Below are 25,728 nucleotides of genomic sequence, written 5' to 3'. Positions count from 1 at the left end.
CTTTATCCTATTCGCTCTGACAGCCTCTATGCTTTTACTACACTACACTGGTCTGGCCAGGGAAGTCTGGCTGTTGAGCCCAATAAACCACCAGTCTTTATTGTGTGCCCATGGTGGGACCCATCCATCCATCCATCGACCCATCATCCATCCACTCATCTATTCATTTGTACATCCTCCCACTCAACCTCCCTCCTGTCCAACCATCCTCCCATCCATCCATCCATCCATGCATCCATCCATCCATCCATCATCCTCCCACTTAGCCATCCTTCCATTCACTCATCCATCCATCCATTTATTCGTTTGTCAATATCTATCTGCCCATTCTTCCAACCGTCCATTTACTCCTTAATTCACACATCAAACACACACTGGCTCTTATACCAGGCCAGCCCTGCACTAAAGGCTGGGTTTTGAAGATGAATCAGATCCAGCCCTGCCCTGGAGATGGTGCACTCTGCGACGGAGGTTGATACATGATCTCAGAGCCAGGCTCAATTCCATAAGGTCAGTGCTCAAGGCCCCTGTAGTGTCTGAGACTGCATGAGGAAGGGAGGAGGGGCCACGTGCTGGTAATGCAGGCAGGCATTCAGGGAGTGCTTCCCAGAGGAGGTGGCGTTGTTCATTTATTCATGCCCTAATTGTTTATTGAGAAAGTCTCCCTGTTGGGAACCACTTGATGTTTTGGAGACACCTCAGGGAATAAAACTGACAAAACTCCCTTTCCTGTGGCGCTTACATTCTCATGAGGAGACATGGACAATGAATGCCTAAAACGTGATATATCGTGTCAGATGGTGCCAAGTTTTAAGAAGGGAAATTAGGCACTAAAGAAACAGAGACTACAGGGACTTCCCTGGCTGTCTAATGGTTAGGACTCTGTGCTTTCACTGCGGAGGGCCCAGGTTCAGTCCCTGGTTAGGGAACTAAGATCCTGTAAGCTGCGCGGTGCAGCCAAGAAAAAAAAAAAAAAGAAACAGAGACTACAGGATGAGTAGAGTGTTCTTTGACGAAGGATGGTCAAGGAAGACCTCTGACAAGGTGACATTTGAACAGAGACATGAATGCAAGGAAGGAGTGAACCGGGGTGCACTTGGCACGTTCATGGAAGTAGCAGGGAGGCATGTGGCTGGAGGGAAGTGAGAGGTAAGAGGGGAAATCAGATCCTGGGGGACCCGCTCATGTAGTCGGACAAGAGGAGAGCAGGGAGATGGCTGAGAAGCTGTTGTCCACATCCAGGTAGAAGGTGGTGGTGGTTTAGACTAGGGTTGCAGGGAAAGCAGTGGAAAGCATCAAAGTCTTGACTGTATTTCAAAGACCTTGCAGACAGGCTTGTGGGTGGATTAGACGTGGAGGATGAGGGAAGGGGGGACAGTCCAGGAAGCCTCTTGGGTTTGGGACAGGAGCCACCGGGAGAGCAGAGGTAGCTGTTTTTCTCCGCCGGGGATGATGGCAGGGAGGGCTGAAGGCAGCCAAGGAGCTGTGTTTTAGACACGTTAGGTTTGAGATGCATTTGAGACATCCAAGTGGAAAGGTTGAGAAGGCAATTGGATATATGAGTCTGAGAGGCAGAGAGGGGTCCCGACTAGAGATATAAATGTGGGAGCTGTTGTGTATAGATGGTGTCGCAAGCCACAAGGCTGATGAGGTCATCTTGGGAGTGAGTGCAGAGAGAGCGCTTCAGAAGCCTGCGTCTGAGTCACAGGGCATCCAGCCCTTAGAGGGAGGGAAGATGGGGTGGAGGCAGTAAAGGAGATGGAGAAGGTGCAGCCAGAGAGGGAGGAGGAGAGCTGAGGGAACAGGCTCTTCGTGAACCAGGAAGATTTTGCTGGCAAATCGGGGAAAGGACACTCCAGGTAGAGAGAACAGCATAACAAAGGCTCAGAGGCCTCAATAACAGAGCCATATTTGGAGAGGGGTGGTGGAGAGGGAGGAGGGACCAGAGCAGCTCCCCCCATACACCTGGCCACACAGAGGCCAGGGCCCATGGGTGTCTGGCAGGGCTGTATAATAAATGACCCCATGTCTGGGGACCTTCCTTGTCACCCTGGTTGGCACCCCCTGGTCTCAGCTGATGTCTGCGCGCTTTGCACTTTCTTTCAAGAAGCTTTGTCTACCTCTCCTGACCTCCCACCGTCCCTCTGGGGCTCTTGGGCCCCTGAGACCTCCCCCTTGCCCAGAGCACTTGTCTGAAAACACAGGGCTCAAGGCAGCAGCTCAGGAGCTGTCAGCAGGGGAAGGGCACCCAACAGCTTCCTATTGAATGTCTAAGCACTACCTGGATCCTTTATCTTAAAAGAAACTGTCGAAACTTCCTGGACTATGAGTGTGTCAGAGCTGCCCGCTCACGCTCAGTTAGAGCAGAGGAACTCACTACCTCTAGTGGGCAAACGCGCGCGTGTTTGGGTGGGGCAGGGTCAGCCTTTTGTGCGCCTGTGGTGTTTCGCACTCAGTACTCAGCTCTCGGTGGAGAGAATGGCCACGGCTCGGTCAGGGAAAGCTGCAGAGAGCAGCTGCTGCCCGGAGGCTGGGCAGCGGTTCAACCGGGCTGTGAAGCGGGATGGGAGGTGGGGGGGGAGAGCATGTGGCGGGCCAGCAGGCTGCAGGGGCACAGGCCGGCCCCTCTGCCCCAGCGAACACAGCCCGATGTGCCTGGGATGTGGCAAAGGCCCGGGAGACTTCTCCGTACTGAGTATAGGATGGAGCCAGGCGGGGACTTGGTGACCCCCATCGTCCCTCAGGGAGGTGTGCCTCTGACTCCGGAATGGGGACTGGGGGAGCCATGGGAAGCCGCTCTGATGATGCACGGCTCTGTGGCAGGCCGGTGGCAGGAGGCTGTGGGTAATCTAATTAAGTGTGCCAGGCGGACGGGCCAAGTAATCCTGTGCCTTTAGACTCACTTTCCTTTAAGCCTGCCCCCACCCAATCTCTCCCTAAATCCTTCCACTGCCTGGGTGGCATCTAGCGGGCGTGGACTTATCTCCATTGAACAGATGGGTAAACCAGGGCCCGAGAGGAAGAAGCTTGCATGATGCCACAGCTAATAAGTGGCAGGGTGGAGCTTTGAACCGGGTCCATCTGAACCCCAAGCCCACGCTCAGCGGTGCCTTCTACCATCTCCCAGGCTCTCCTAGAATATCCAGACTTGCATGCACCTTCATATAAACCACCTCTTCAACATCCCCATTTTGTAGATGAGGAAACAGAGGCCCAGAGAATGTAAGACACTTGCCCAGGAGCACACAGCAAGCCACGGGCAGAACCTATACCAGAATCTGATCTGGCCCACTGTGTCCACCCAGCTCCGCCCCACCGTGTGCAGGCCCAGGGATCCCATCCTGGACCCCACCCACTTCCTTTCTGTTCTCCTGCAGCCTTTGGCACTCTCTCTGGTTGAAGGCACCAAGTTCCTCATCAGAAGGCTCCATTGTGCCTATTGTTTAAATATAGATTACTAATGAAATGCCTTTTCATTGCCTTCCCAGTGAATAGTTTCCGTGTAAAGTTAATTTGCAGTGTTATGTAAATTCTGTTTAACTTCAATCAAGTTTCTAATTATGTTTTTACCGCAGTAATTCCCATTTGATTTGTCATCTCCTGTTAGGTATTTAATGTTCGGGCGGGCAGGTTTGCTTTCCCTCTGTCTCTTGGTTTTCCAAGGTCCACTCCCTCCCTGACCCCTGTCTGTCTTTCCTCCTTTGCTCCTGCTTCCTTCGTCCCCTGCCCCTTCCCCGTGAATCTTTCCCACCTCCTCTCCTTCCTTCCCTTCTTCCTCTTGCAGCCGTTCCTTCTCCCTTTCCTGTTTCCCTCTGCTCTTTCTGGCTTTGTCGCCCTCTCTCTGCTTCCCCTCCTCCCTCCTGCCCTCTTTCCCCTTGTCACCTCCCCCATCTTCCTTCTCTTTCCATTTCTCCATCACTCCTCTCCTGCTCGGTGCTGGGGGCCTGGCCCTGGTACGGTGGGAACTGGTTAAGAGCATGGGTGCTGGATCTGTGTGCAGGTCCTGATCTGCCCCTTATTAACGCTGTGACCTTCAGGTTGCTGATCCCTCATCTGTAAAGTGGAGTGACAACATTACCTACCTTGTAGGGTTGTGAGGATTCAGTAAGATAATATGTGAAGAAGGGCTTAGCTTAGCGAGGGGACCTGGTCGGAATTGGCTTTCATTTGAGAACTCTCGGCCACACCCCTTATTTCTCTGTGGGCTTCCTGAGGTGCCTCTGCAGTGGATGTCTGTGCCACTGGGGTGATGGAGGTCAGGCCTGAGGCCAGGGCAGGGTGGGAGCCAGCCGCAGACCCCCACAGAGCTGGTGGCTGTGCCCCCGGAGCAAGGTGTCAGCCCTGCCTGCCAAGAGATGTGGCCTCCTTCTCCCTTAGAGGGCTGGTCTCGGGGCTGTGAAGATGAACAGGCCTGCTGTTCTCAGGGAGCATCTGAGGCACAGACCCCCAAAGCTGGAAGAGCCCTCGAGACCCTGGCTCCCAGACCTTTCCCAAATGACAGAGTAAAGGCAGAGCTGCTCCCACCAAGTTGGACTAGACACCCCCTTCCCCCCACCCTTTCTCCCACCCTGGATGCCCCCCAGGCCAGACCATGGACTCTGGCTTCAAAACTGCTGCTCCGGGTACCAGACCACGACAGACCTGTCACTAACTCACTTGGAGACTCCCCTCTGAGCCCCGGCTCCCCTCCTGCCCTACACCCAGCGCTGGGCTTTGGGATTCTCCCTGCCGGCAGCAGCTGGGCGGCCACAGTTTCCCAGCAGGCATCTGCCCTCTGGGTGGGGAGGGCGGAAGGAAAACACCAGACAAGGCCGAGGGCTGGGCGCTGCCCCTCCTTCTCTCCCCTCCTCCCCCCCTGCTCTATTCCCATCCAGCACGTCCCTGACTCGTCCAGGAAGCAGAAAACAAGTGTTTGGAGAAGGCATTCTTCTGGGTGAAGAAAGGCAGGCCCGGTCCCTTGTCCTTCAGACACAGGGAAACCTGAGCTGGCCCAGTCCTGGCCTGCTGGGCCGCATGATCACCTGACCTGCCGCAAGTGGCTCTGTGTGTGTGTGTGTGTGTGTGTGTGTGTGTGTGTGTGTGTGTGTGTGTGTCCCTGGTCCAGGAAACCTTAACCAGTCACGTGGCTGCCTTCCCTGTTTGTCTAAGTAAGCAGTTCAGGCCAGCTGCAGCCAGGAGGCTGAGCCAGGGAGCCAGGGGAGGGGGCCACACTGGTAGGGGCAGTGGACAGAGGGCAGCCCTGAGCCAGGTCCTGGAGTTCTCGGGCCTCTGGATTTGGCGTGGGGAGGCCTAGCCTGGGGAATGGCCACTGCTTCTGACCCCCTACCCTCCCTGGACCTCCCCTACCTCCATCTGTCAAGAAAAGATATTGGGCTAGCTGACTACAGAGAACACGCCCAGCCCTGAAACAGGGAGGGCATCCTCTGTCCAGGAGCAACTCAAAAAGGCCAAAGAGGGACACATGTGGATGCAGCAGCCCCTGTGATGTCCCCTAGAGCGTGTTGCTGAGTCCTCGCCCCTCAGCAGGAGAGCCCAGGTCAGCCCATTGTCATGCATCCAGCAAGCCATTGGTTAATTCAGCAGATAGGTATTAAGCACCTACTGTGTGCCGGGACCTGGGCTAGGCAAGGGGGTAGGGTTGTCCGTACACCAGGTCTTCCAGAACCTCTCTGGACCTCCATACCTGTGACATATTTTCCTCCTGTTGGATGGACAGGATCACCTTTCATTGCAAAGACCCTGTGCTCATGTCATGAGGCAGCCATGTCCCACCACACTGCCACTCCAGGAGGATGAAACCTCAGCGTTGGGCAGGGGACCTCGGGGGAGCTGAGAGACATCACTGAGTCCCTCGGGGGCCAAGCAGCTGGGGCGAGGGTCCCTGTCCTCCAGAGAGGCTGGAGTCAGAGCCAGGCTTCCAGAGCAGATGGGGGCAGAGTGCAGAGGCCCTGAGCCTGGACATCTGAGGGCCTTCTCCGAGCCCAACCAGGCAGCAGAGCCCAAGGGAATGCCCTGAGTAGGGCCTCCCTCGGCCTTCCTCCATGTTTACCTGACCTGAGCGCTGTGTCTTAGCTATAGAAGGCACAGTCCCCCAGGTCCTGGAGGAGGAGGAGGGCTATGGTGGCCTTGGGGGCAGTGCTTTTGAGAGCCCGCCTAGGTTCAAGTGTCTGTTTATCTCCCTTCCTCCCTGCTGCTTCTGTCTCTCCTTCCTTTGACAAACATTTCCTGGCAACCAAGTCTGTGCCAGGTCTGTGCTCAATACAAAGCACATTCCTGGCCCTGGAGATGCTCACTGCCAAGCTGGCATCAGCAACGTCTCAGGGTGGGCTGAGGCCCAGGGAGAGGCAGCCATTGGGTGGGGATCAGGGTGTGACTGACCCCACAGGCTGCCCTAGGTTCTGGGGAAGCTTAGGCATACTTTCCCTGGATGGACTGAGGCCGATTCTACTAGGTGCCCGGGATGAGGGGCACAGAGAGCTGCCATCAGGGCCACACAGAGCATTGTCGGACCTTGTCTCTGTTGTGATAGGATTTGGGGGTGTTCAACCTGTAAGGGTCCCATGGGCTAATGAGCTCAAGGCCATTCTGATACAGCTGGAAAATTCCAATCCAGAAAAGGGATGGAGGTGGAGTGGCCACTGGTTGAGCTGGTGACACAGGCCAGCCATCCTGCCACCCATGACTGAATGTGGATTCTGGCCAGGGGTGGTTCTAAAGCCTGTGTATCTCCAGCCTCAGCTTGCATGCCCCCAGGGTCAGGAGGCTCACTACTGCCCCATCGCTGTCTCAGTAACTCTCCCTGGTAACTGGTGCCCTGGCCGCCCACCAGGCTGTAGTCTGGCTTGTCTTCTACCCTGCCCACCTCAGGCCCACAGACCTGAGGCTTTAGCCTCCTTGACCTAGTCCCTCCCAAGCTTCACTGCTTCCAGGAAGAGCATCCGGCTGGGCCCGCAGACAGCCCCATCAGGGCCTGTTTGATTGGACTAGTGTGGACACGTCATCAGTGTCCTGCGTTGGGCAGCCGAGGTGAGGCCAAAGTCAGCCCCTGCCCGAGTGAGCAGTCCCACCTCCCCAGCACAGCCCCTGGGGAGGCCCTTGGGCTGCCCACGGAGCAAGCAGGAGACCTGGATCCCAGCTCCATTCCTGTCCCCAGGGTGATCTCAGGCAAGGCCCAGCCCCAGTCAGCCCAGACCACCTCCTGTTCGCGCTCCTCCCCAACACTGAGCTACAAGAGGCCTTTGTCCATGGTGGGCCCTCCGCACTTTCTGGCCTGTTTGCTTTCTGAGTCGCCGGTTTGCCGAGCAACCTTGAGAGAGACCTGAGGTGCTTCTCCCATAGCCTGTGCCCTGGGCTGAGGGCCTTTGTTCAAACCTCTTCCCCCTCACTGGGCCAGGCCACTAACTTCTCCTTTCCCACCACATCCTCTCCTGTGGACAGGTGAGTCCCCAGCTCCTGAGGCACACGGAATGGGTTGGGTTCACCAGGAGACCATGGGTGGTCCCACAGCCCCTGGACCGAGTTCCCATCCCACCCAGAACCTGACACTTTTAAGGATCCAGGCATCCAAAACTGGGGTGGGGGGATGAAAGTGTCTTGCTCTGGGTGCTGCTCCCATGGTTTGACATCACATTGTCCCTGGCGTGGGGACTACCCTGCCCGGCTGGGATGCCACAGCTTCTGCAGAGGTACCACACTGTCCCTCGTCTTTGACCCCTGGGAAGTTCTGCCTTTGAGGCCTGAGATCCATCCTTGTTCAGCTTCTCCCCTTGTCCTGGTCGCTTCGGCATGGCTCCTTGAAAGTGACTCTGCCCGAAGTGGGGGAAGACAGTGATCTGATCCCCAGGGAAGGGCTGATTCCTACAGCCTCTACTCAGCTGTGCCTGAAGTTCTGGCACAGAATAAAACCCAGTAGTGCTTTTTTGTCAAGGCCTCTTGCTAGAAAACAAATAGCTGGAGGTCTAGAGGTCAGAGGCCAAAGGCCACTGAAGAGGCCAGGGCAGCTGCCCACTCCTGCCCCAGAAAAGTTTGGTGCTTCTGAGGAAGCCTCCACAGGGCCCTGCTCTCTCCTGGTCTGGGCGGGGCCAGTGAGACAGGAAGCCAGGGCAGGCCTGGAGGATGGGACTCAGGGTGGCCTGGGCCTGAGCCAGGGATGAGGCGAAACCCAGCCCTGGCCTGGTCCCAGGGCCACAGGCACACAGGTCACCCACCCAACAGGAAACCCTGCCCGGCACCCCCTTTGTCCCACCCCGTGTTTCCCGCGGGTGGCGCTTCTACTGTTTCCCGTGGGAGCTGCTGCCAGGAATCATGCCCTCTTGAGAAAGGAAGCTGGACCTCAGGCTCGCGGCTGCCCTGCCTCTGACCTGTTTTCACCCCCTCCCAGGGCCTCACGTTGGTGGAAGCTCTGGGTCCCTGACCGTCCCTCACCCACACATGCTGGTGACTTATCTTCTCCTAGATGATCGGTCACCTTTAGGGGCCTGGCAAGAGAAACCTCATAGTGGGGCCAGGCCTGGGAGCCTGGAGAGCAGGGTTTTTGTCTGGGATCCACCACCAGCTTGCTGGTGCACGTGGGCTAGTCACTCACCCACTCTGGGCCCCATCGGTAGAAAGGGGAGAGGAAGAAGCTTTGCCCAGCTATGAGCATCCCAGGGGATAAAGGGTTTGGAGGTAGGATGAATCTATACCCTATAAGGACAACCAGGTTTGGGGTTAACTGCCCCAGATCCCCCCCACCCCCAGTGCGTCTCAGATATCTCTATATCCAGCCCAGTGGGGAACAGTGTCTGTGATGGCCCCCAAGCAGGGAGTGACACGTGAGTGGCTGCCAGTGTCGCCATGGGCGATGGGGGTAGTGATGCTGGCATCACCCCTCTCTGGGTCATCCCACTGGCGACACAGGGGCAAGCTGGGCATCTGTGCCTGGGCAGGAGCCCTCCCTCCTCCCTCCTCCCTCCTCCCAGGACCTGAGAGGTGGAACATGCCAGCTCTCTCTGCTCTGCCCTGCTCAGGCAGATGGGCCAGGGTGGCAGCTTGTGGGCCGAAAGCTGGGGAGGGTGCAGTGCCGAGGGGCAGATTCTCCTGCCGCTCTCCAGCCCTCCTCCTCCCTCCTGGTAGGTGCTCTGAGGATTTCAGTTTTCCTTTGGTTGTGATGTTGAGTGTAAGGTGCAGGGAGGAACAGGGCAACGATACTAAGAGCTGCAAACACTTCTGTAGCACTCTGTGGAGGTGCTGCTCCGATCCTTTATCTACAGGAATTCACGTTCACTGTGACAGCATCTCTGAGGTCACTACTCCTGTTGTCCCCATTTCCAGAGGAAGAAACTGAGGCACAGCCTGGTGAATCGATCTGCCCAGGGTGGTTACGCTGGGATTGAACCGGGCAGCTGACCGCAGAGCCCGTGCTCTTGGCCGCTGTGCTGCACAACTTCTCTGACCCTCCTCCCCCGACCAGGTACCCCCAGCCTAAGCCCAGCCCAGTATCAGGGGTTACAGCCTGTTCCCAAAGGGGGATGAAGAGAGGGTCAGGATGCCAAGGTGAGCAGACCCAAGTCGCCATGGCATTGGGTGAGCTAACTAACAGACTCGGGGTCACCCTGACCTTGTGGACCAGCTAAAAGCTTGTTAGCAACAGGGAAGACCATAGGTCCAAGCAACCCAAGCCCCTGCGCTGTGTGGTGACAACTCAGCCTCCAGTGGTCTTGGACACGTTGCCGCTCTGAGCCTCAGCCTCCACGTCTGTCAAATGGGCCTTTCAGAGCCAGTGGCATAGGGAGCTGTAAGGAGTCCTTGAGGGTCTGGGAACACAGTGTCTGACCCCCGCGGCTCCTCAGGGGAGGTGTGAATTTCCTTCCCAGTGAGTCAGGCCACAGGGACGGGGACATTCCTGGCAGCAGGATTAATGTGGGCAGGGTGCCGAGGTGGGATCCCAGACGTTATGGGTCAGAGTCAGGCTGGGGCCTTGAGTATGAGGCTGAAGAGTTGGAGCTGACCTCGTAGACAATGGGGAGCCATTGAAGTCCTTGGCCAGAGGAGTAATGCATCCTTGGGGAGAGGAACCTGGCAGCAAAAAAACCTAACATGCCCTTCCAGGTGTGGGGCCCCGATGCAAAGGGAGTCACGTGGCTAAGGAAGTTGCCCCTGGTGGGTGTCAACGCCAGCTTTCCTCCTGGGCGCGTGGTCCACAGGGCGCTGGCCAGCACAGGCTGGGAGTGCGGGCACGGCAGGGAGGAGCAGGGGCAGTGCTTATGCCTCTTCCTCTGCGTGTCCCGGAGTCCACCCCCCCCCACCCACCCACCACACCCCGGCTCGGGTTGTCTGGCTTTCCCACCCAGCTCTGGGTGGGGCCCCGCTGCTCCTTCCTCCCTCTGTGGCTTTCTGGTCCTAAATGGGAGGGGACTCTGGAGGTTGCAGCGGGCTGTGGAGTGTGAGCCAGGGTGGGGACACTGGCGGTGGGTGGAGTCACGGGATGGGTGGCCGTGAGTCAGGAATTGCTGGGCCTGTGTGTCATGTGGCTGCGTGCTGTTCTGGCTTCCCTGCGTCTGTCTGCCTCATCTCTCCCACCCGCGTCTGCGCCTGTGGGCTGCTCTGCTGGGGCCACAGTGCTATTTCCAAGAGCTCCAAGCCCACGATGGAGAAGTCAGAGGAGCTGGACTCCAGGTCCCAGGCTCCCCCAACACTCAGGGTGACCTTGGACATGTCCCCTCCCTGCCTGAGCCACCATTTGAAGAGTGAGGGTGGGGCTGCCCAGGGTTTCTCAGCTCTTGCTGTACATGAGATCCAGGGCAGCTTTGAAAGATAGCGCACCCCAGACCACTTAAATCCCTGGGGCAGGGCCTGGAGCCTGGGCGGGAACCTCCGGCCTGCTCTCTCCACCCTCCCCAGGGCCCCTGCCCCAGGCAGCACCGTGGACCAGCGTGTGGATTCTGGAGCCCAGGGCCTGCACTGGATCTAGCTCTGCCACTTTCTAACACCATGGGCAAGTGACTTCTTGTCTCTGAGCCTCAGTTTCCTCATCTGTGAAATGGGGAGGACCTTACCGCTTTATAGAATCGCCATGGGGACTAATGGGTTAACCGGCGTAGCCAGTGCCTCTTAGAGCCGGGCCGAGGATGGATGTGGTGAGCACTGTGCAAGTGTCAGCTGCTGTGTTCTCTGATCTAAATCTGTTTTCACACCACCCCTCCCATCACTGCTCATTCATTCATCCATTCATCACTGCTCAAACATTCTGGGGGCAGGTCCTGTGCTGGGTGCTGTGGGCGACAGGAAGGAGACACCATTGTGGGGCTGGCCTTGGCCTGTCCAGGGGTCCAGTCCCAGAGGGCAGCTTCTGTCAGTCCCAAGGATTGATGGGCAGGTGGGGGGTGGCTCCCCCAAGAATCCCACCAAGTTGCTGGGCCGAGGGAGCCCCTTTCTTAAAGAACGCACAGAGACCTCAGCCTCACGGGAGAAGGAGGGGCATCGTAGGCTGGTCCTGACGGCCTCAGCTGGGAAGCACCTAGGAGTCCTCAGTGCCTCCTGGCAGGGGCCCTGGGACGCTCTCTGGGTGTGTGATGGCTCAGGCAGGGCTGGGCCCTGGGGCTGCCCAGGAAGGCAGGAGCAGCCAAGGTAGGCAGTGAACAGAACAGGGAACCTCCTCATAGCCCATCTCCGGACCTGGCCCCATCCTCCATCTCCTAGACTCCTCCCAGCAACCCAGGACATTAGACAGGCACTAATGCCACTTTACAGATGGCAGATGGAGGCTTCAAGGGATCGGGAGGCACTTGCCCAGGTCAGGGAGGGTACGAGCCAAAAACAGGCTTGGAGCCCCCCTCGGTGTTAGCAAGATCCGGTGGGACCAGTCAAGCTTCCCTGGGCGGCTGCATCAGTGGAGCATCTTGGGACAGGCTGCAGAATGCAGTTTGATGACTAACACACCCTGCAGTCCTTTTCTTCCCCAGCCTTCCCAGCAGCGACCCTGCAGACCACAACTGGGCTGCCCTTGCAGGGAGGGCTGGCGTCCCTACAAATAGCATGAGCTCCCGTGGCCTGGCTCCTCCGAGGGCCAGGGGTTGGGCAACCTTACCCCAGTGCAACCTTCTCCCTCCCCATTGCACCGTGAGTAAACTGAGGCAGGGAGAGGTGCAGGGACTTGGCTGCGGCCACGTGGCTTGCAAGCAACAGAAGTAGGACTTCATCCAGGCCTGGGTGCCGTTAGTGCCCATGCTCTGACCCGCTACCTCCTGCAAGCGAGAACGGCGCTCTCCTTTGTCTGGCATCTGTAGATCTGGGCCTTGGCCATCACTTCAGACTGGCCTGGCCCACGTGTGACCAGAATCCCAGAGGGATGCCTGTTTGGGGAGCGTGACCGCCGGGGGCTGGCCCCTGGCCCAGGACAGGGATCGTCAGGAACACTTGGTACTAGCGTTTTGCATGTGCTGTCGGGAGTGCCCGTGCCCTTCAGCCTCTCGACCTTCCCGCCTGCCCTGGGCCTGGAGTCCAGGCTGCCCTGTGGAGCGGACAGCTGATGGGGCTGCCCAGTCCTGCACCAGCCATGGGTGTCGTGTCAGCTCAGCCAGTCTTCCAGCCAGTGTTAGCCCGGACCAGGAAACTGAGACCTGGAGGGACAGGGGGCTTGTGCGTGGGTCCTCAGCTCCTCAGTCTAACCTCCAACCAGAGCTGGCCTGGCTTCTCGTCCTGTCCCTCTCTGAACTTATGTCCCCTCCTCTGCAAGGTGGCAGGTTTAGACTGAGGACCTCCACGGACTCTTCTAAGCGCCTCTGCAGGCCCAGTGAATGCTGCAGGGGATTTGGGATCGAGGGTATCACAGGGGTGAGGTTGAGATGGGCAGCACAGGGCCCTGCCACCCTAAGCAGAGTGGGCAGGGGCAAGAGACAAAGCCCATAAGAGGGGCCACTGGCAGAAAATTCCGTTTAAATCATCGGCATTGGGAGTGGCAAGCACCCAGGTGGGTGGCAGGGGCCCTGGTTTGGCCAGCCCCAGCCAGGTGCCCCTCTGGGCAAGACCCTGGCCCCTGGGAAGGGTGAGGCTATGCCCACCCGTGGGGCCTGATGACATGGTGGGTGTGGAAGACAGCCCCTGGCACGGAGCTTGTACCTAGAGGATGCTCAACACGTTTGGCCGTTCTGTGCGGAGGGATTGGGGGCCCCCCTCCTGGGAGCAGGTGTGAATCTCAGGAAGCCTATCTCTGGGGAACAGACCCACCAGGCTGGCTCTTGAGTCAGCCTCAGAAGGGGCCTGAAGCCAGGATTCATCTTCTCAGGATCTTTCTCCATCTTTTTGGTAAGAGATCCAGTGCCTCCCTCCCCAGCAAGACCCCAAGTCTGCACTTGGCAGCAAACCTGAGCCAGTGAGAACAGTGACAGTCCCTGTTTACCAAGCACTTCCTGTGCAAGTGCAGTGTGGGCATAATCTTGTTAAGTCCTTACAACTCTGTGAGAGGAGGGACTCATTATCCCCATTTTACAGATGAGGAATCTGAGGCCCAGAGAGGCTAAGTTTCTTGCCCAGCATCACAGCTCAGTGGATAGCAGAGCCACTGTACACACACATTCTGTTGTGTCAGAATCTAGAGCCACATTATGTGCCCTTAGTCCATGTTGTACCTCTCCCTTTGATTAGAGGAGAAATTGTTCATTTGATGGCTTGGAAAGAAGAGAGCCCCTTCCCTCTTCCTCCAGCAGGAGTGAGCCACGAGTCACAGCCAACTTCTGTCTGGTCTCAGTTTGCCCCATTGCGCAAGCCCGACATCAAGAGGCTGGGTGGCTCGGCACACACGTGCGCCATGAGCCGGAGCGCCTCTGAGAGGCAGGTTGGGTGAACATCGTTCCTCGGGGCCTGGGTGGTGCTCGTGGAGAGAGCGAGGACTTTCCCCTCTGATAGGGCTCTCCCGAGGAGGTGCCACTCCAGCCTGGCCTTGAAAACACAGCAAATTGGGATTGGGCTCTGGGTGAAGCTTTGGCGGGTTCGCCGGGGATGTGTCTGCATGTGCCCTTGAACGCAGCTGTCCCCTGCTCCTGATTTCACCTATCATTTTCTCTTCAGTCTGAGGCTTTTCTCCTGACAAGCCTCTGGGCCTTTGCCCAGGAGGGGTGCCCTCCTGCCTGAGAGACTCTTCTCAAGAGCATGATGCCCTCGACACGCCGTTTTGCTGCCCTCCAGCACTCTGTCCTAGAATTACTCTGTGTCTTGCCCGCCTCGCATTAGACAGTGTGCAAACACCCTTGGGAAGCATCCAGGCTGGAGAAGTTGGCCTTTGACCGTGCCCTCCTCTCCCCACCCATCCACTCCTACTCTTTTCCCTTCTCCTTCTCTTCCTTCTCTGGCACAAAGTAGGCAGTGTCATTAGCTGTCGGGAGAAGGAAATGAATGAATGGATGGATGGCATAAACAGACATGAAGGGGAAGCAACCTAAGTGTCCATCGACAGATGAATGGATAAAGAAGATGTGGCACATATATACAATGGAATATTACTCAGCCATAAAAAGAAACAAAATTGAGTTATTTGTAGTGAGGTGGATGGACCTAGAGTCTGTCATACAGAGTGAAGTAAGTCAGAAAGAGAAAAACAAATACCGTATGCTAACACGTATATATGGAATCTAAAAAAAAAAAAAAGGTTCTGAAGAACCTAGGGGCAGGACAGGAATAAAGGCACAGATGTAGAGAGTGGACTTGAGGACACGGGTAGGGGGAAGGGTAAGCTGGGACAAAGTGACAGAGTGGCATGGATACTACCAAATGTAAAATAGATAGCTAGGGAGAAGCAGCCGCATAGCACAGGGAGATCAGTTCAGTGCTTTGTGACCACCTAGAGGGGTGGGATAGGGAGGGTGGGGGGGAGACGCAAGAGGGAGGAGATATGGGGATATATGTATATGTATAGCTGATTCACTTTGTTATACAGCAGAAACTAACACACCATTGTAAAGCAATTATACTCCAATAACAATAAAGATGTTAAAGAAAAAAGAAAAAAACATGAAGGAACAACCCCTAAAAGTCCGTTTATAGCCCCCATTTTCCAAATGAGGAAACCAAGTCTCAGAGATGTTAGGTGGGCAGAGAGGTTTTGGAAGCCCCTACCTTTCCCAACACCCTCTGCTTCCGTCCCGCGGTGCCAGGTGTGGCCCCAGGTTTGTGCTGGGCGTCTCCTGACCACCAGAGCTTTTCCCACCTGGAGGCATCCCTGAGGGCCCAGCAGCAGACTTGTCAGGCATACACTTCATTCAGCAGAACCTGCCAGTCTGCCCTGCCCCAGTCACTTGCGAAGTTTCCATGCAGGAGAGAGGGAGGCGGGAAGCCGAGGGGCACGCAAAGAGGGGCATGCAGCAAGGACCTGCAGGGCAGGGCCAGACAAGACGCACTGGGCTTCCTGGGCCTGGGTGTGGGCAGGCTGTCAGAACAGTCAGAATATTCTCAGCAGAAGTGAAGACATACAGGATTATTGAACCAAGGGTAGTTTGTGATTCTCAGGCAGCCCTGGCCAGGAGTTTCCCCAGACCCCAAGCCACCAGCTTCCTAGGTCTGTTTACTTATCTTTTCCTTGAGGCCACCTGCAGCTGCTGTCCTTTGGGGAAAAGACTCAGGATTTCAGGCCTCCCCTGAGCACTCAGGGCCGCCCAAGCCTCTGTGCTCAACCCCGCTGTCCCTGGAGTGAGTATGAGGGTCTCACAGCTGGAGATAACCAGGCACCCAGTTTTAATTTTGCAAGGAGAAAGAAACACCGTCCAAATGTCTGGAAGTTCTGGGCAGGGACAGCTCACTTGGGAGAACTATCAGGGAAGGCAGCATGGTGTAGGCGGTCCTTTGGGCATTGGAGGATGGACAGGGTTCCGATGGGCAGAGCTGGGACCACAGAGCTGTTGAAGGCGTGGTTTGGGGTAATAAGACAGTGCACGTTCTACCACTTCCAGCTGCGTGACCACTGGTATCTGCTGCAAAGTTTCTTCGTCTATAAAACAGGTCTTGCAGTTCCCTGGTGACAGGATCGTGCTGAAGATGGAGTGAGGCAGTGAGAGCTTCTGGGGCTGTTGAGGAAGGGCCCTGGCAGGCGGGGGAATCTGCCGGGTTTGTCACATCTTGAGCACAATGGGTGTGTGTGTGTATGTGTGTTACTGGCAGCAGGTATGAGGATCTGAGGCCTGGTGACAGCCCTGAACTGCAGGCCAAGAGGTGGCATTGGTGTAGCCCCTGCCCACCACACCACACGGGGTGGTCCAGCTCCCTGCCCCAGTGGCTTGTGGGTAGGTCGGTGTTCTGGCCAGTGTTCTGCTCTACAAGGTCAGCCTGGGGCCTCCCCTAGTGGGTGAGTAGTTAGACAATTCAGAGTTGCCTTTTTCCTCCTGGCCATCAGGCCTTGGTTTCCACATAGGCCCAATTAAAACTGGGTGACTGGTTATCTCTGTCTCTTCCCCATGTCTGGATTCCCCCAGCTTGGTGAGGTCAGAGAACATGTATTCCAGGAATGTGGGAGGCGGGACAGCCTGCCTGGTTTGGATAACCATCGGGGTAAATATTTGCCTTGCTCCTGGAGCCAGCACTGGCTGCCAGGGTAGGACGGGGGGCCTGTTCCCAGGGTCATGTAAGGGGATGCTTCCCTGGGTGGGTCTTTGAGGTGAAGGAGCCCAGGCGAGCCTGGGAGCTGGGTCTGAGGCCACCCTGCCCGTGCAGGGCCCCTGAACCAGCAGCTGTTCGGCCCATCTGTAAAGCGGGGGTAGGCAGAGCTGCCTGGTCCAGCTCAGGTGAGGAGGATCGGCCCCACGTGAGAGCCAGTTCAGGTCAATCAGTTCAGCCCGTGGAGCAGCAGGTTGGATCCGGTTTGGGTGGGTGCCCACATGACCGTGTTCTGGTCCCCACTTGACCACTTATGACCTTGACAGTTAACCCTCTCCCAGACTTTAACAGTCACCATTCGCTGACCTGTTCTTGCGTGGCACCTGCATCTACACACCCGTGTCTCGTTAAACCCTCACAGCCACCAGGGCATGAGGGGCACGTGTGTGTGATTAGCAGCAGATGACAAGAGCCCTGAACTTCAGCTCAGCAGTGCCACTCGTGTGGTCCCCTGCCCTGCGACCACAGCGGGGCAGTCCAGTCCCCTCGCCCAGAGGCCTGGGGATAGGTCAGTGCTCTGGCTACCATCAGGCTCTACAAGGTCAGCCTGAAGCCTCTCCTGGTGGGTGAGTATCTGGAGGGGCAGCGAGTGCCTGTTTAGAGAGGAGATGGTCAGAGATGCCAAGTGACTTGCTCAAGGTCACCCAGCATTAAACGGCAGAGCAGGGATTCAAACCCAGCTCTACCCACCCTTGCCCTCGACCTCACCACTGAGGACAGGGCCGGGCTCCAGGCCAGAATGTGGGCTCCCAACCCTTGGCGGCTTAGAGAACAACTGGTCACTTAGCCAAGGGCACAGAGCCCTCATGATGCCCCACATCCTGGACACCCTGTGGCACGGGCGCCTCTGTCCTCCAAGAATCCCTAGTCAGCCCTGCATCTCTCTGGGCCAGCCCCAGCCCCAGTCAGCTTGGCCTGGTGCCTCCACCCAAGCCCACACCCAGGCGGGTCCTTCCACCCAGGGGATCCATTAGAGGAGGAGGGGGTGGGAAGGTGACTGTGGCTGGGAGAATCCATCTGGGTCCTGGGACAGTCCCCACCCCTGAGTGACCTCTGTCAGACCCAGCCTTGCCACTTCCCAGCTGCAACACCCCTGGCAACTCTACCCTCCCTCGGAGCTCAGTGTCCTGCTCTGCAAAATGGGTACTCGTTCCCGCCCTGCCCTGCCCCCGAGAGCGCCAGATACGCGATGAGAGTGAAAGCACGTTTCAACCTGTGATCTGCACACCGCGTCTTCTGCCCCTTCCTGCCCTCGCAGCCAGAAGCGGCCCTGTGGTCAGGGTGTCCCCTTCACCCAACCCGGAGTGAGAGTCCTGAGCTGAGGATGCCCAGGAGAGCCCTTTGGGCAGTGGGGCACCTATCCCTCTGGGAGCCTGGGTGGGCCCTACCACCCCCCTGGGCCCTGAGTCTCAGGCTGTGCACCGCCCCATGGCACCGAGGGCCCTTTAAGCAGAGAACACTTACCTGCGTGGATCCATGTCCTTTATGGTTGTGGTCTGCTCAGGCTGGGAGCAGACATGGGACACCTCTCCCTGGTCTCACCAGGTGGCCAGACCCTTACAGGCTGTGAGGCCCACCTAAGGGCACCCAGGGGGCCGGGGATGGAGATGGATTATTTCACCTCTGTGTTCACAGCCCTACCTGGGCCTGAGCTCCCTCACCTCCACCCCAACCTGTTTGAGCAGCCAGTGTGAGTGAGGCCCAGCACAGGGTCAACGGAGCCCGGGTGCCCAGTGCCAGCTGGGCAGGGTGTGGGCTCCCCGGCTGGTCACCTGGTAGTGGCAGAGTCCGAGTGTCGGCAGACCACCCGCTCATGTCCGGGCTCTGTTCCTATTACTTATTCGCTCCTTACTACCTGCATGACCTTAGGAAGCTATAGAAGCTCTCTAGGCCTCGTGTGTAAATTGGGGGTGCTCTTTAGTTTCGACCTCATAGCATTTCACCGAGGGCTAAAGGAATATCCCAGGCATAACCCCCAACGTGGACCCAATCAAGGCGAGCTCCTGGTCCTTTCTCCTTCCCGGGTTGGGGTCCAATACAGGTTTATGGGGAAAAAGGGTCAGTCCCCAACCAGGGGAGTTCATATCCTGGTGCCCCCTCTGTGTGGTGCCCTTGCTGTATGACCTTGGACAAGTTCCTTCCCCTCTCTGGTCTGTTTGCCCCTTTGCCCAAGCCCAACAGCAAAGAACCGGGGATGGCTGGGGGCAGAGAGGCACGAGCACGTGCGCCATGAGTCCAGGCGCCTCTGCGAGGCAGGATGGGCAGACGTTGTTCCTTGGGGCCTGGATGTCGCTCACCGAATGAGCGAGGACTTTCCGGCTTCTGTCTCAGCTGCCAAAATAATTATTTTCTCTTTGTCAGTGGGTCTGCGGCCAGCTTGCCTTTGGGAAAGGCCTGAGCTGTGGGCAGTGGGGAAGCAGGAGGCTGATTCCAGCTCTCCCCCAGCCACTGACTTGCTGCGTGACCCCGGGACGGGGGCAGGTGCTGCTCTCTCCAGGCCTCACTTTCCTCCTCTGTGAAATGGGAGAGTTAGAGTCAAGGGCCGTTTGTGTCCCCATGGCTAGCAGAGTTTGGGGACTGCCAGAGTCGAAGAGTCAGGACGCAGAGATATTCTCTTTCCCGTGTGGGGTGGAGGTGCCAGGCTAGGCTGTGGGAGCCTGGGGCTCAGGACCCCAGCGCTCCATGGAGGCCAGCACCAGCTCCTGCAAGGTAATTTAGCCTCGGCTGACATGGCCGGAAAGCTGCCTGCGTGTCCGGCACTCACACGCGTTACCTTATACTGTCTGTACCACTCTTAGAGGGAGGACCCCTCCTTCTCTCTGTATTGCCTCCCACAGATAAGGAAACAGAGGCACAGAGAAGTTTAAGAAATTGTCCAAAGCCACATGGTAAGGGGATGAAACCAGGGCTTGAACCAGATCATTTTTATTATTGAGCCCACCTCTCAAATGCCAGGCCTTGGTGCCCTTTATTGAAGCCATAGGCACCCACTTCACTCCCTGGGAGACCTTGCCTGCTGCACAGCGGGTCTGAGGCCTCCACCAGACCCCCACACATGTGGGAGCCCACAGTTAATGTGGCTTATTATGCACGTCCACTCCTGCTGTAGCCACGGGCCTCATCCCAAGAGGCGCTCAGCCCTGTAGGCAGGTTTCCCATATCTTTTTTTTTTTTTTTTTTTAGTATTTATTTATTTATTTGGCTGCGCTGGGTCTTAGTTGCAGCATGCAGGATCTTCGTTGCCGCGTGTGGGATCTTTTGATTGCAACATGCGAACTCTTAGTTGCGGCACGTGGGATCTAGTTCCCTGACCAGGGATCGAACCCAGAGCATGCAGCCTTAGCCACTGGACCACCAGGGAAGTCCCATGGTTTCCCGTTTCTTAGAGGAGGGCACGCAGGTGCAGGGAGCATGGCGATCACCCGGAACCATCCAGCGAGGTGCCTTCATAGCTGGGACTCAAACTCTGGGCTCTGTGGCTCCCACCCTGCAGCCAGGACTCCAGAGAAGCCTCCCTGCCAGGCCCCTGGGTCTGGTCCTCCTGGATTCCCATGGGGCCCAGTGGGTAGGGAGGAGAGGGGAGCACTGGTGGCACGTTGTGGAGATGGTGCAGCTGGACCCGCTGCAATGGGGGGCATGGGGCCTGGGGTCCCCACATACCCAGTGCACCAGCGGATCCTGCCACTTCTGCCTTCTGTTCCCTCTGCTCTGAGCACCACAGTCTCTGGCCCAGACCCCTGGGGCGGCCTCCGCACGGGTTTCCCTGGCTCCTGCTGTCCCTTCTAAGCCCTTCTCCCTAGCAGCCATGGGGATCTGTTCAAACTAGACCTAAGCTCATGTCCCTCAGCTGCTCAGACTCTCTCATGGCTCCCCTCCACCCTCGCAATGATCAGGCCTGCCTCTTGGCTGTCACTCACCCCACCCCTCCCTCCCCTACCGCACCCAACGCACCGCCCATTCTCAAGTCTTCTGCTGAGCCAGTCTATTTACCCTATCTTGGAGTCTTCACATATACTGTTCCCTGTGCCTGGAACACTGTTCCATGCATCTTGGCCTGCCTCTCTCTGGCTCATCCTTCAACTTTACTTCCCCAAAGAGACACCCCTGACACTTGAGTTTATGCTGTGTACGGTCGCCCTTGTACTCGTTCTTTCTGGCAGACATCACTGGTAATTATGTATTGTTTGCTTCTTTGCCTATTATCAGAGTTCCTACAGGTCAGGGACCACTGTCCTGTTCACAGCTCAGGGTGTTTGCTCAATGTCTCTTGAGTGAATGAACGAATGTCAAGTGCTTCTGTCACCATATGTCCTTAGAGCCTCCCAGAAACCCTAGGAGAGATCATTGTGATCCCATTTAACAGGTGACAAAACTGAAACCTGGAGAGGCCGGGAGCTTATCCACGATCACATAGCCAGTAGCTGGCAGATGTGGGGTGTCAGGGGCCTGTTTGTGTTAGGGTTCCCCAACATGATGCCCATTTTCCTCTCCATCCTTCAGATTCCCCATCTGTCAAGTGGGGACGAATGGTTTGGCCGGCAGTAAACGTTCCAGCAGGTGGACAGTGTGGGTGGGGTGCGGTGGGGAGATGCGGCAGCAGGTCATTTCTGGGGCCCCTGCTGTGAGCGGTCCCTGACCACCCTTCTCATTGCAGCAGGATGGAGCTGGAGTGAGGCAGAGGGGCCGCCAGCTGCTGACCGGCACGTGGGACGCTGGTGATTCGTGGGTCACTGAGGTAGGTGTGCGGCTGGGCTGGGGGGGGGCAGCTTGGCCTGGATGCTTGGGGAAGGGGCAGTATGTCCTGAGTGGGGGACAGGTGCCGGCCCCGGCACACTGCGCCTTTGTCTGTGGCACAGCCCTCATGGGCGGGATTGGGTGCAGCACCCACCCCGTCCCCACTGAGACCTCGTCGGCCCCCAGACGGGCCTCGAGGGGCCTCTTAGGCCTGGCCTGTCTCTACAGTGGTTGCCAGGGCAGGGGTGGGGAGATGCACACAGAAAGAGGGGCAGGTTTGGCGTCCCCTGCATTGGCACAGCAGCCCTGTCTGTACCACTCAAGCCCGTGGCACATGGGCTTCATGCAGTATAAGCAACATGGCAGCTACACGGGAAGAGGCCTGGGTGGGCAGAGAGGCCTGTTTGCTGGGCTGGGTGCTGTGGCTGGCCCACCCCATTCTCTCCCACAGTCGCACTGAGGCGCACACCTGAGCACTCACAAGCCTCTGGGCTCTGGGGTCAGAGTGCCTGCGTGCAAATCCTGGCCCGGCCACTCGTCCACCATGACCTTGTGCGGTTTCTTTGTGCCTTGGTTTACCTGTCTGTAAAAGAGGGATTGGGATCACAGCACCGGCGCCCACAGGTGCACTGGCACAGCTGGCACACAGTAAACACTCTGGACCTGTCATTTTCCTCAGCAATGTAGGGCCCCTTCCTTCTTCTTGCATACCTCAGTTCCCACCATCCCTCCTCCCTGAGGGCCCACCAATGCCGGGATAGAGACCAAGTGGTCGTCCAGCCTGATGAGGGAGGAGGCTTGGGCCCCGCAGGGAACTCCCCGGAGCAGCTGGAGCCCGAAGGTCCCGAGCTGCGCCTCCCGGGCCTGCCTCAGGCCCGGACACCAGTGTGTCTCATCCCAGAGTGGCATTTCAGGGTTGATGACACTTGGCCCTGTGCCAGAGGGCAACCCGTGTAATGCCTCTTTACTCTGTGGCTCCCAACCCAGAGATGAGAGGCTGTCACAGAAATGCTGACTTGGGCCAGGGCCTTTTGTCCCAAGGCTCTGGGGCCCAGCCAGGGGAGCCCGAGTCTTCGTCCTGACGTGAGGCCCTGCCCGATCGTCTCCCTGCTGCCCTCAGCATCTCTCCTGAGGCCCCAGTGCTCCCAGGTACCCACAGGCAGGGCCAGGCGAGCCCTGGGGATCCTCTACGCTTCAGCCAGACTCTGGAACCAGGGAGCAGGCCTTGATCTCCCTTCCTGCTGTAGGAAATCCTGACTTCCTCCTATCAGCTGCACGACCTTGGGCAAGTCCTTTCACTTTTGTGAGCATTCTCATCTGAAAATGAGGATAATCATACCAACGTTGCTGAGAGGGCTGTTATGAGGATACTTAGAAGCCTGGAATATTTTAAGTGTTGCAGCTTGGTGAGAGTCGGCTGTGTACCAGGCACTAGGCTCCTTAAATACATATTTCTCCACACAGTAATCCCACGAGGAGGTATGTTGAATGCCTTATTCTCCAGAGGCTCATCGTGGTTAAGAAACCCATAGAGCTGTATGTGGTGGAGTGGGGATTTGAACCGGGAGAGGTACCTTGGAATTAAGCAGCCCACGATGCTTTAGAGACCAGGGGTGGAGCCACAGGGCAGGCTCAAGGTAAGGTGCTCAGGAAACAACCCCCATTTCTACCGGGCGGCCTTTGGCCAGCCCTCCAAGCCCGGCTGCCCGCAGGAGCCGGTGGGTGGCCCCCGAAGGCTGGTGGCCTGCCCCTCCCCTGAGGGCTTGCCTGCAACTCCATAAGGCTAGGGGAACCCGCTGTTCATTGTGAGGTAACCTTTGAAATTCTCCTTCACGGTGGGTTCTCTTTTCGGATGTTTTTCAAGGTAATTCATTCCCTTTCCAGAAATTGCTGGTGGAGGAGCATTAGGCAGCTGGTAATTAATCATAGGAGCGGCTTGGAGTTTATTCTTTTAAAAGAAGAAAAAGGAGGAACAGAAAGGCTTGGTGGAAAAAAAGAAAAGGAAAGAAAACCACTCCAAGGCGAGGGTGGTAATCAATACCTCGGTGTCCTAGAAACGGCTGGGGGTGGGGATGGCGGACGCGCAGGCTTCTCCCTTTCTTCCCGGGGCTGGCAGATGGTCAGTGCCTGCAGCATCATGTGTGAGGCTCTGCCCTTAAGCATCAGCTCCCTGCGTGACTCTAAGCAAGCCGCTGCCTCTCCCCAGACTCATCTTTGCTGCCTGTAAAATGGGCGAAGGTCAAGTGTCAGACTAGGAAAGAATATTAAACGACTGTGCTTGTTCACTGCCACATCCTAGTGCCCGGCACATGGTCATTGCCTGGTCGATATTTTATCAATTGAGTGAGTAAATGAATGAATGATTTTCTTGGATCTTTGTTAGCTGTCATCAGTCAAGGAGGTGGTCCTGGCTACAGAACACTGTTTCTCTAGTTCTGTTGTAATTTAGAGTGACAGCCAGGGTGACAGGCTAGTTATGTCACTTTCCAAACTAATGATGAAAGGACAGTCTTTGATGAAAGGCAGACTCTGGCCAACAGAGCTCGGGCCCCTCAGTGGCAACCACACTGTCTCTGTGGTGTCCTCAAGTTCAACTTTCCAAGAGTCTGAGCTGTCTGGAGATTTTTTTTTCAAGCTGCTTTCTGGGAAGATAGTGAGCTCCTCATCGCTAGAAAATATGCAAGCTGGGGTTAGGGCTGCACGTAGCACTCAGGCAGCATTCCTGAGTTTGGGTGAGAGCATGAGGCTCCCCGGGTTGGACACTGGGATGGACACTGGGATGGACACCGGGATGGACACCGAGGAGGCTGGACTGGCAGGGAGAGAAGCCCCTCCCCTCTGGGAAGGCTGGAGGAGGCCACTGAGAAGGGGGGTTGTCCATGCAGGACTCCGCTGCATTGGTGCCTGTTCTCTGGAGGGAAGGAGAGTGTGCAGGTGTGTGTGTGTGCCCTCGTGTGCTGGTACGTGCGCATGAACAGGTGTGTGTGATTATCTAGGCTGCGACGTATGTGAATATGCGTGAGTGTGCAAGGAAAGGAGAGCGCCCGCCCATATAGGAGTGCCCCCACCCCTGTGTGCAGCTCCCGTCAAGAACCTGGCACCTCAGGCCATCCCCACACACGAGGCTTGGCTCCAGCCTCCCATTCACACTGACCAGATGGGCCCTGCTGCCCTGGTGACCACGGCGGAGCTGACTGAGGGGCAGTGCTGGGGACAAGGTGGGCTCCTGAGGGACCCTGGAGGGGAAGCACGCCCGGGCCCTGAGCGCTGACCTCCCGGCCCCCAGCTGGCCACGTCCCAGAAGCTGCCCACGGTCACGGAAGGAGATGGTTCTTGGAGGTCCATGCCTCCTGCTCCAGACGCGCAACCCCTGAGTCTAGTCCCAAGAGTGGGTGGTCCCAGCCGGCCCCCCGTGGGGAGGAGGGTGGGTCTGCTTGGGGAGTCCTCGGAGCAGCCTGGCCAACTTGGCCCTGGTGTTTTCTTTACTTCTTCTCTCCTTGGCCTCCAAATCCCAGCTCGTGTGCATGTGTGTGTGCGTGTGTGTCTGTCTGTCTGTCTCTCTCTCTTGCCCCGGCATGTCTTTGTGTCTTTCTGTCTGGTTCTCTCTGTGCGGGCGCCTCTCTCCTGCCCAGCTCCCCTCTATTCTCACGGCGGCAGCCCCACTCTCCCTCCCTCTCAGCTCTGTGTCATCACCTCCATCATCCCAGGACTCCGCAGAACTGACACCTCCCAGGCTCCCACCCTGCCGTCTTTCCCCCTGTTTGCCCAGCTCTGGCAGCACAGTGTCCTCCCACCCTACTCTTTGGAGACGCCCAAGGCAGCGCCCCACAATCCCGCCGCTGGGAGGCTGTGCGCTGTGTGTGTGGTGGGCCCCATCCCACCCCCTGGGGGCAGGCACCGTCCCATCCCCACGGACCCGCCATGCCGACCACTCAGGATGGAGCCTGATCTGCTGGCTCAGAGATCTGCCCCCATGGCTGCCCCTCTGTGCCATCCTGGGCATATGGGCCACTGGCCACAAGCAGGGGAGGAGGGGGCCTGCATCCACTAACAGAGGCAGTTGGAAACCTGGCGTTTCCCTCCAGCACTAATGAAATTTTACTATAATTAGAAGTGAGGTGTCCAGGAGCCGGCTGCCTGGAGGGAGGGGGTGTATGCTCATGAATAAATAAATTGTCCTTTTCTGAGGGGAGAAGGAGCCAGAGGGTGGGCTCCCTGAGAACTGCGGGCCGGGAGGGTCTCAGCGGCCTGTGAGGTGGGCAGTGGGCCCTGGTGGCCCCCACTCACCTGGATGCCCTCGGGGACCTCTCTGGGTCCCCGTCCCCCGCCAGCCAGTCTTCCTGCAAGTGCCTGCTGTGTGCCAGGCCGACCCAG

The 25,728-nt window shown here is 57.4% G+C and overlaps 1 protein-coding gene across 2 annotated transcripts in view; it reads left to right on the top strand.

Annotated features, from left to right (window-relative positions):
* The window catches only part of ZMIZ1 (zinc finger MIZ-type containing 1), a 233,578-nt gene that overhangs the window by 68,163 nt on the left and 139,687 nt on the right, over nt 1-25,728 (top strand). For both annotated transcript variants that reach the window (XM_059900907.1, XM_059900906.1), the window contains exon 4: nt 21,275-21,355. The gene's annotated coding sequence lies outside the window, so the exon portion shown is untranslated. The remainder of the gene's footprint in view (nt 1-21,274; nt 21,356-25,728) is intronic.

The sequence above is a fragment of the Balaenoptera ricei genome, chromosome 16 (assembly GCF_028023285.1).
Source record: "Balaenoptera ricei isolate mBalRic1 chromosome 16, mBalRic1.hap2, whole genome shotgun sequence".
In the NCBI taxonomy this organism is placed as follows: Eukaryota; Metazoa; Chordata; class Mammalia; order Artiodactyla; family Balaenopteridae; genus Balaenoptera; species Balaenoptera ricei.
This window is presented reverse-complemented; position numbering and strand designations above follow the sequence as displayed.